The 8972-nt window shown below is 39.2% G+C and overlaps 1 long non-coding RNA gene across 1 annotated transcript; it reads right to left on the bottom strand.

The window, feature by feature from the left end:
* Positions 1-1225: 1225 nt before the first annotated feature.
* Positions 1226-3357, bottom strand: LOC141289178 (uncharacterized). The gene is made up of 3 exons (XR_012339860.1): positions 2606-3357; positions 1995-2092; positions 1226-1501 (listed from the first exon to the last, which is right to left on the bottom strand). It is a non-coding gene; the product is annotated as an uncharacterized lncRNA (long non-coding RNA).
* Between the last annotated feature and the right edge of the window lie 5615 nt (positions 3358-8972).

Raw genomic sequence — 8972 nt, 5'->3', positions numbered from 1 at the left:
ATTGCTACAAATGTACCTGTGCTACTTACATATGGTAGATTTACATGTTTATACAGTATATTAATGACAGTTACACAATAATCCTGATGTAGATATCTCAGATATCATATCTTCTGGTCTGTTATAATTATGGCATAATAATGTAATTTTTGTAAATTGAATGTGTCTGGCTTCCGGTCTCATCCGCTTCCAGATGTTTTTAGCTGTACAAAGCAGTTTGTTTTGCTGCTTGATAGCAAACTGGCATGTCTCGCCATATTATTTTAATGTATTATCCTCATTATGAACACAATTGTTTGTATTGCAAACACTTTTACCGTTTACAGCACTTCGTTATTCTTCTCGTTATTTCCCTACAGCGGCTTATGAACCGAAAGTCTAACACATTACCAGAAAACAGCTTACTTCCGCATTGAAAAATAAGCTGGTCCTTCACATAAACAAAAATGCGCTTGTTTTCCTTCATCTCTCATGCTTTCCGTCTACTATGAACACAGCTTTTTTCTGCCAGCGCTGGTAAGCAGTGAGGTCAGCCGTGGCTCAGCATTGCTTGGAGGCCAGTGAAACCTTTTTGTCCGGTGAAAGCTTTCAGAACTGTCACACCTGCTTAGGCCTTTAGCACCACTACCACCACCCTCCGCTCCCCTTTCTCCCTCAGCCACGCTCAAGGTTAACACACTGTTTGTGCATGTCACACTATTCAAACTCATAACGAACTGGCTGCTGACCGCTGTGGCCTTTGAGCTTGGCTTGGCTAGCATATATATTCCTCTCTTATTCTTACCTGCTGCTTTTGTGCTTTGCCTTTTTCAGGGCCCAGGACAAATATTTATAGTACACTCAAAAAAATAAATTGTTCAATGAACATGATTTAATCGTAGCACCCAAAACGCATCTAAACCAATCTAATAAACTTGGAAAGGTTTGAATATGTTATATGAATGTGATTTAAACTTGTAGATTTAACATTGTTTTACCATGTCAGTGTAGCTTCTTTCCAACGAATTGAATCAAAATGTTTGAATCGTGTTAGTCAAATATGTCAGTAAAAGCACTTCAATTCAACAAAATTCTGCCTTGTTACATCTACTAGTTAATGTCTTGTTCATGTATAGTTTGGGTACTTTAATTAATACCCATCTTGTTGTTTCAATTAGATTTGTTTTAAGTGAAAGAACTAAGAACCAAAACATTACATCTACAGAAAAACCACATAAAACATGCAAACAATTAAATATTTTTATTTTTTCATTCAGTTTTAACATACACATACAAATAAGTTTAAACTGCTTTCTTCACTTTAAGTCTCCAATTTGAGTGTTTGTAAAACAGGATTCAAACAGCATATCAGTCCAAATAACAGCACAAGCCTGACTTCCACACCTTCAGTTAGGACACCAATGTCCTGTGGGTCATTGTTAGGAAGCGTTCCCTCCTTCAGTATGACATACACTCCCATCACAGTTTGCTCCATGGTACATTTTGACTCGATGTCTGAATCCTGTGAGGAGAAACACATAAAAGATCACAAACAAAAATAATTATTACAAGAATTGCTTATACACTTATTGGCCACTTTATTAATGACACCTTTAAAGTAAACTTAAATCCAATACAGGAGCTCTGATGTGAATCAGAGGTTATAATTTCTAAGTTTTTAAGTTGAAACTGTCAGAAAAGTGATAATTCTTCTCTGTTTATTATTGAGGTCACAGTGGGTGCTGGTGTGTTATTGCAGTGCATTATATTAAAAAAAGTTATAATTTATCTGGCAACCATATTTAAAATTACTTAGGCGGCTAAAACATTATAACCACCATAGAATATAAAGCACTCCAATGAAAAAAAAAAAACATGCAAGTATAGTTTTCTGTCCAGGTCAATTATTTGACAAAGTTAAGTGTTCTCTCATGTCACATTTTTGTTGTAGCAAACAGGGAAAAACATGACCCAAGTACAGAATGGCTTTTGAAATTATTTTCTCATCAACTCACCAAATACGCCTTGACTAGTTTTTCAGGGTCTTCATTCAAGTAGATGCACAGAGACTTGATAACACAGGCTTCTCTGGTATGGTATGTACAGTGTCAACCTGTAGGGAGGAGACAAGATTACATCAACTTCAGTGGCGGCACAGCTTAAGAGTACTGAACGTGTTACTGTCTGTGTAGAATGTAACGGGTGAACTCTATACACATGGGTTTTAAGTCCTGCCCATGTCTTCAATGTGCATGCAAAATTTCAACCTTAACACCAAACCTGTCCCTAACCTTACCCATATCCCACCTTAATAGAAGCAAGTGTTTTGCAATACAATGACCACAATAAGTACATTGTACTTATTTTATACTGCAAGTACATAGTAGTGAAGGCCACCTAATATAAAGTGTGACCCAAATTTTATTAAAGGTTTTATTCCACTTCAAATGTTGACTGCTGTACACAAACATAATGACTGCTGCTTCCAAAGCAATGTTTAGTTTATAATGCTTAAGTAATTTGTACCTACAACTTGTCACTGAAAGAGAATGAAAAGAAAAGTTCAGTATTCAAGGATAGTTAGTTATACATTAGTGTATGTGAGTGTTAAAAAAAAACTACTTACCATGTAAAGCTGAGGTTCACACCAGAAGAGCAAGGGGACAGCTATATGTTGTGATGTATTTTTTTTTTCTGCTGTGAAAAACAAAACAAACAAAGTGTATACAAGTTATATACTATATTTCCCGAATAAAACCATGCAAACCTATTCAATCATAACTTTAACTGCAATTTGTTAGGACATTTAATATATATGGTCGACTGCATTATAGATTTTACTTGACAATTTTTTGCAAACTGTATTCAATAAACTGGGTAGCAATATGTAACATTTTGGAACTCAAGAAAAACATACAAAAACAGCTCTATAAACGTTAGCTAGACTGAAAAGAGCGATGAGAAGTGCACACTGATTCAACAGAGGACAAGTTACGTAAAAGTAAAGCGTATAAATAGCATTACGCTAACTACATTAACTTAGAAACAGAAAAAAAAACGAGTGCATAGTGTGTTCGACTGTGCATACTTTCCTCCAGTTTTCCTCTCCCAATGTTGGGGTAGACTTCAGGTTTAACGTAGGTTATGTAGTTAATAGTTAGGCGTGGTTAGCATTAAATTGTGACAGAAATGCACAAATTGTAGCGGATATATTAACGTTAAGGTGAAACTTGTATCGACAAAAACAACGGAATTTACATAAACCTACTTTGAAACATCGCTACAGTGTCTAATTACTTATTATCCCATGTTACTAAGTGCAAACTGGTACATTATATCAATAAAGTACTTACCCTCAATATCAAGGATGAAGAACGTTTAAATGCAGCAGTTCAAACCGCTGGCGCTCACACAACTCCTCTTCTTCCAGCCGTGTGTACCCACGTGATTCCGTCGCAGTGCTGAGCATGCGCAGTGACTCATCAGAGAGAGTTGTTGATATGAAGCGACTCAGGCTCATTGAATCAACAAGCGCTGATCTAATTCATTTGATTATTTCTTAATTTAGTTACAACTAACAAGAATCAATCATTTAACATAAGTAAACTCGTTATAATCGTATTAATCAGACATATTTGTATTTTGCAAATCAAATAAGTGGCTAGTTGACTTTTTTGAGTGTAGCTGATACCATAATGGACTTCCTAGGGCTAATGTGGTGTGGTGTAATGCTAAATAAGGCTGTCTTTAGCCTTTTTTATTGCTATTTACTTCCTTGATGTTTTCTTTAATTTAAAATGCTTTTAAAGATAATCAGGCAATTAACAGTTACAAGGTGAATTGTAGAGTGGAACAATGATATTTGCTATCTAAAGCTGCCATTAGCCTAAGCATATCAAATATTTTAGTCATTTATATAATGCTATTGGTGCTATATGTTTATTTCGCTGATGTTTCATTTATTTCTTATCATTAAAAAAAAAACTTTAAATATAATTAGATGAGTTGGTTGTTTCATATTTCATTTTGTTTCCTGACATTTCTTTCTCATCTTCTCAGTGTTTGCTAGCAGGAAACTGATAAAACATCTTGTGACCTGAGGCAAACACTTCAAGTTTCTTTCAAAAGCTAGTGTAACAACACATTTAGCAAATCCCTTCTGTTCTGTTGATAACTGGCAAATGGCACATGAATTATGGTAAGAAAAAGTACACTTCTATTCAAAAGTTTGAGATCAGTACGAATTGTAATGTTTTTTAAAGAAAGTCTGTCTATTTTAATATATTTTAAAATATAATTTATTTGATATATATATATATATATATATATATATATATATATATATATATATATATATATATATAATAAAACAGTAATATTGTGCAATATTATTGTAATTTAAAATAGAGGTTGTCTATTTTAATATATTTTAAAATATAATTTATTTCTGTGATGTAGAGCTGAATTTTCAGCATCAATACTCCAGTCGTCATGTCACACGATCCTTCAGAAATCATTCTAATATGCTGATTGTGATACTTTTTTCCGGATTCTTTGATGAATAAAAAGTTAAAAACAACAGCATTTAAAAAAATCTTTTCTAACAATATAAGTCTTTACTATCACATTTTATCAATTGAACACTTCCTTGCCGAATAAACGTATTCATTTCTTTCAAAGAAAGAAATCAAGAAAATATTTAATGACCCCAAATTTAAATAAATTCTGTTCTTTTTAACATTTTATTCATCAAAAAACATAAAAAAATATTCCAGGTTCACAAAAACATATTAAGCAGCACAACTGTTTCCAACATTGATAATAAATCAGCATAGAATGATTTCCAAAAGATCATGTGACACCGAAAACTGCAGTAATGATGCTGAAAATTCAGCTTTACATCAGAGAAATAAATTCAGTTTTACAGTATATTAAAATAGAAAAACACTATTTTAAACTGCAATAATGTCACAGTTCTGTCTGTCTTGTCATTGGTTTTTCCCATTTTGTCTTCCCCCTGTCATTTTGTTATCATTTGGTTTAGTCCTCGTTTGTGTATCACCGTCACCTGTGTTTGATTACATCGTCATCTGTATCACCTGTGTCTTATGATTAGTCTGTCTTTAAAAGTCTGTCTGTGAGTTTAGTTCCCTGTCTGTCTTTAATGTTGACGTTTGTGATTTATGTTTACCTGCGTGTGTGGATGTCTCCTATTCTGCTAAAGAAGTTGATTAAAAGTTATCATTGTTGGAATCCTGCTTCCCGTCTCATCTTACCAGCACGATCAGTAACAGAATGACCGACCTCAACAGTTTAACCCGGCACCTTCCCCTGCGTTTATTTTTCCGTCTTTGTTTTTCTCAGTGTTTTGTTTTTTGACTTATTATGGACCCTGCCGTTATCATCATCCTCCTGAAGCAGGGGAAACGCTCTCTCGAGGACCACATCAGAGACTTCATGGTCCTCGCTCCAGCTACGCACTACCCGGACAGCTGCTTGTGCACGTTCTTCTGCAACGGACTAAGTGATAACATCAAGACGCAGCTGTCCGGGGAGGGTCCTCGAGAGAGCCTTGCCGGATACATCGAGTGGGTGCTGGCGTCCTGTGGATCTTCCTGGACTGTCGGTTTCGTCGAGGAGGACGTCAGCCCCACTCATGACCCAGAGAGCAGCCTACCATCACCCCGACACGCAGAGCATGAACCCGAGCGCACCGCGGATGAGGGACTAGAGCCGCGAGCGACAGAGCCAGAGCCCTCTCCGGCTGACCAGGTGCGTGAGCCGGATTCTACATCTGCGACGGTGGATTGCGACGTGGAGCAGATGAGGGAAATGGAGAGCCCTGCCCACTGCAACTCCGCTGGGGGTGAGATAGACAACTCTGGGGACCTTATTGACTTTTCCGAAGTTATGGATTATAAACCATTTGACTTAATAGACTTTTTCTCTGAACCACTGACCTGCCTAAGCTTCCCTCCCACCTGCCCTCTTCTGTCTGAATCTGCCTGGTCCCCGCTGGTTCCGCCCAGCCGTCCTGAGTCCCCGCTGGTTCCGCCCAGCCGTCCAAAGTCTCCCAGGTCTTCGGTCAGTCCCCTTGCTCACCCTCAGCCCACCATCCATGCAGTGGGCTCGCCGCAGGGATGCCAATCAACATCGGTGGCATGGCTGGAGGATCCCTCAGCTCCGCCTCCAGCCTCACAGCCCAGATCTCCACCTCGGCCCTCCGACCCTGCGGTTCCACCACGGCTCTCAACGCCCTCAGCTCCACCGTCGGCCCACCAGCTCCACCGGGCTCCATCGTCCCTCCGGCTCCGCCTTGGTCAGTCGTCGACCATCCGCCGCCTCGGGACTCCACTCCTCTGGCTTCGCCTCGTCCCTCTGTCCCTCCGGCTCTGTCAGGCTCCTCCTTCCCGTCAGCATCGCCTTCGTCCTCTGTCGCTCCGGCTCTGCCGCGGACCTCCGGTTCCGCGGTGTTGCCCTGGTCCGTCGGCTCTCCGCCTCGGGTTCCTCTACCAGCTGCTCTGCCTCTGTCGGTCGGACCCCTGGAGTCGGCGGTCCTCCCTCCACCATGGCTCCTCCCTCCGTCGGCTCCTCCGTGGGCTGTCATCCTGGCTGCGATCTGGGTCCTGTTCTCCTGCTTCAGGTCCCTCCTGTTTCCTCCCTGGCTCCTCCCACCGTCGTCGCCCCCTTGGACTGTCTTTTGTCACATGGACTCTTGTTTTTGTCCCCCTTCCGGGGTTGCGTCCTCCGCCGAAGCCCCCTCCCTTATTGACTCTGGTTTCCTGGTTTTCCGCCCTTCTCGTTTTTTTCCACGGCGCGAGGACGCGCCTTTCCGGAGGGGGGCGTAATGTCACAGTTCTGTCTGTCTTGTCATTGGTTTTTCCCATTTTGTCTTCCCCCTGTCATTTTGTTATCATTTGGTTTAGTCCTCGTTTGTGTATCACCGTCACCTGTGTTTGATTACATCGTCATCTGTATCACCTGTGTCTTATGATTAGTCTGTCTTTAAAAGTCTGTCTGTGAGTTTAGTTCCCTGTCGGTCTTTAATGTTGACGTTTGTGATTTGTTTACCTGCGTGTGTGGATGTCTCCTATTCTGTTAAAGAAGTTGATTAAAAGTTATCATTGTTGGAATCCTGCTTCCCGTCTCATCTTACCAGCACGATCAGTAACAATAATATTTCACAATATCAGTTCTTTTTTTTTTTTTTTTAATCAAATAAACGCAGCCATGATGAGCAGAAAATACTTATTTAAAAAAACATTAAAAATTATACTGATCCCAAACTATTGAATGGCAGTGTACATTCCAAAACAAGTTTCAGTTTTAGCTACTGAAATCTATAGAGAACACAGCTTTCAACAGCATAGTGAATTATTTAGAAATGTACAGTATTCTAAAGTGACAAGCATGACAACTCTCTAGTAATGACTGAAGTCATTGTAAGCGTTTGAGGTTTTTGTAAGGTTTTGGATAGTAATTCATTCTGACAGATTTGACACACTTTAGAATAATGCTCCAAATGGCTAGACGTTTCTTCAGAAGGATGTAGTAACACTTGAGTCAGAGAGCTGCCATGGTTCTGTATGAGGTAGGAGATAAATACAACCATATATTTCTATGAGGGACTAATAATACAAATAAGTGTAAGTATATTTTTTTAGTAGTTCTCTGAAAGGTATGCAAAAAATAGTGTTTGGCTAGAGTGCTGTTAGTAATTCATCAATCACAGTTTCTTTTAAGTTAATAGTTACTGGAATGTAAATATTGCGTTCTCTTTTGTTCGTGTAGTTATTCATTAATGATATAACAGTAATCTTAAGTGTTACTCATATAGTAGCACATCATAAACTCACTGAGCAAGTAAATCCAGCAACACGAAAAAAGCTCCCATGGTTTTATTAGGTGCTGGTGTATTGTTTTCCTGGAAGTACTGCACATCAGGCTCTGACTTCACATTGTGAAGCCAATGAATAGTGACTTTTCAAGCAAATTTAGAAGCCAGATCTCAGTGAGGAACTCTTGGACTTGTTTCTCCCAAAGACTCAACGCAGGTCATTCGTCATCTTAATCTTTCTTTTCTGCTTTCTTAAAATGAATTGCATGTATAAAACTGAGAGCTTCACAAGGGTTTCTTAAAGTAAAAATCAAGATGTAAAAATAACTTCAAACTGAGCAATCAATTCGACCCAAAGGGAAGCTGAATAATGGATTATTTTAAAGAAAATAAGTTAAAATTAGCACTCCAATGTGTTTGATGTGAAATAACTACAGCGCTTCTTTAGGAAGGGCCTGTAACGGCACACTTTTCCACATGTCACAGCTTCACAGGAGCTCAGATAATTAATCAGCACAGGGTTTGATTCCCTTTAACCTGCTTAAGGGCCTCAGGCTAGATCTGTTTCCCGAGAGACCCCCCCCAAAAAAGCATAAGATACACTAATGATGCTGGAATAATCACTTCAAGCGAACAACATTTTCAAAGCATTTCCAAGCAAGCACACAAATATGTATGCACCGGCTGAGAGTGAAATGCCGCATGTAATGTGCTTTTCCTGCTCTCTCTTTGATCAGTTTCGATATAGACGGCGTGCCAGTGTGGGTCTGGAGTCTTTATCTGCTGCATATTTGAGCTCTGGTTTCACCAGCAGACCTGTAATGACATAGAGAGGTTGGGGAAAAGCTACAGAAATATGCTGCAGGTTCAGAGTCTGAATTGCCAGTTTCCTTATAATGATCCTGACTCAGAGAATGTCTCACTAATGGTTTGTAATTCCTCCGTTTGGATGCTGTGGTACATGAGGTTAAAGTGCAACGAACACTGGATGTACCAAACTGAACCTTTGTGCAGGTTATTTGAAGTTCAGGAAAATAAAGGGCTGGTTTTAAAAAAGAAAGCTGCTAGAGATGATGAGCACTAAATTATAAAAGATGGTGCCATGAAATTATAATGAGCAAATAGAGAGTAGTGATAAATGGCATCTGCGAGAGGC

This window comes from Garra rufa, chromosome 17 (genome assembly GCF_049309525.1).
Source record: "Garra rufa chromosome 17, GarRuf1.0, whole genome shotgun sequence".
NCBI lineage: Eukaryota > Metazoa > Chordata > Actinopteri > Cypriniformes > Cyprinidae > Garra > Garra rufa.
The sequence above is the reverse complement of the archived record's forward strand: the minus strand, read 5'-3'. Positions and strand labels throughout refer to the sequence as shown.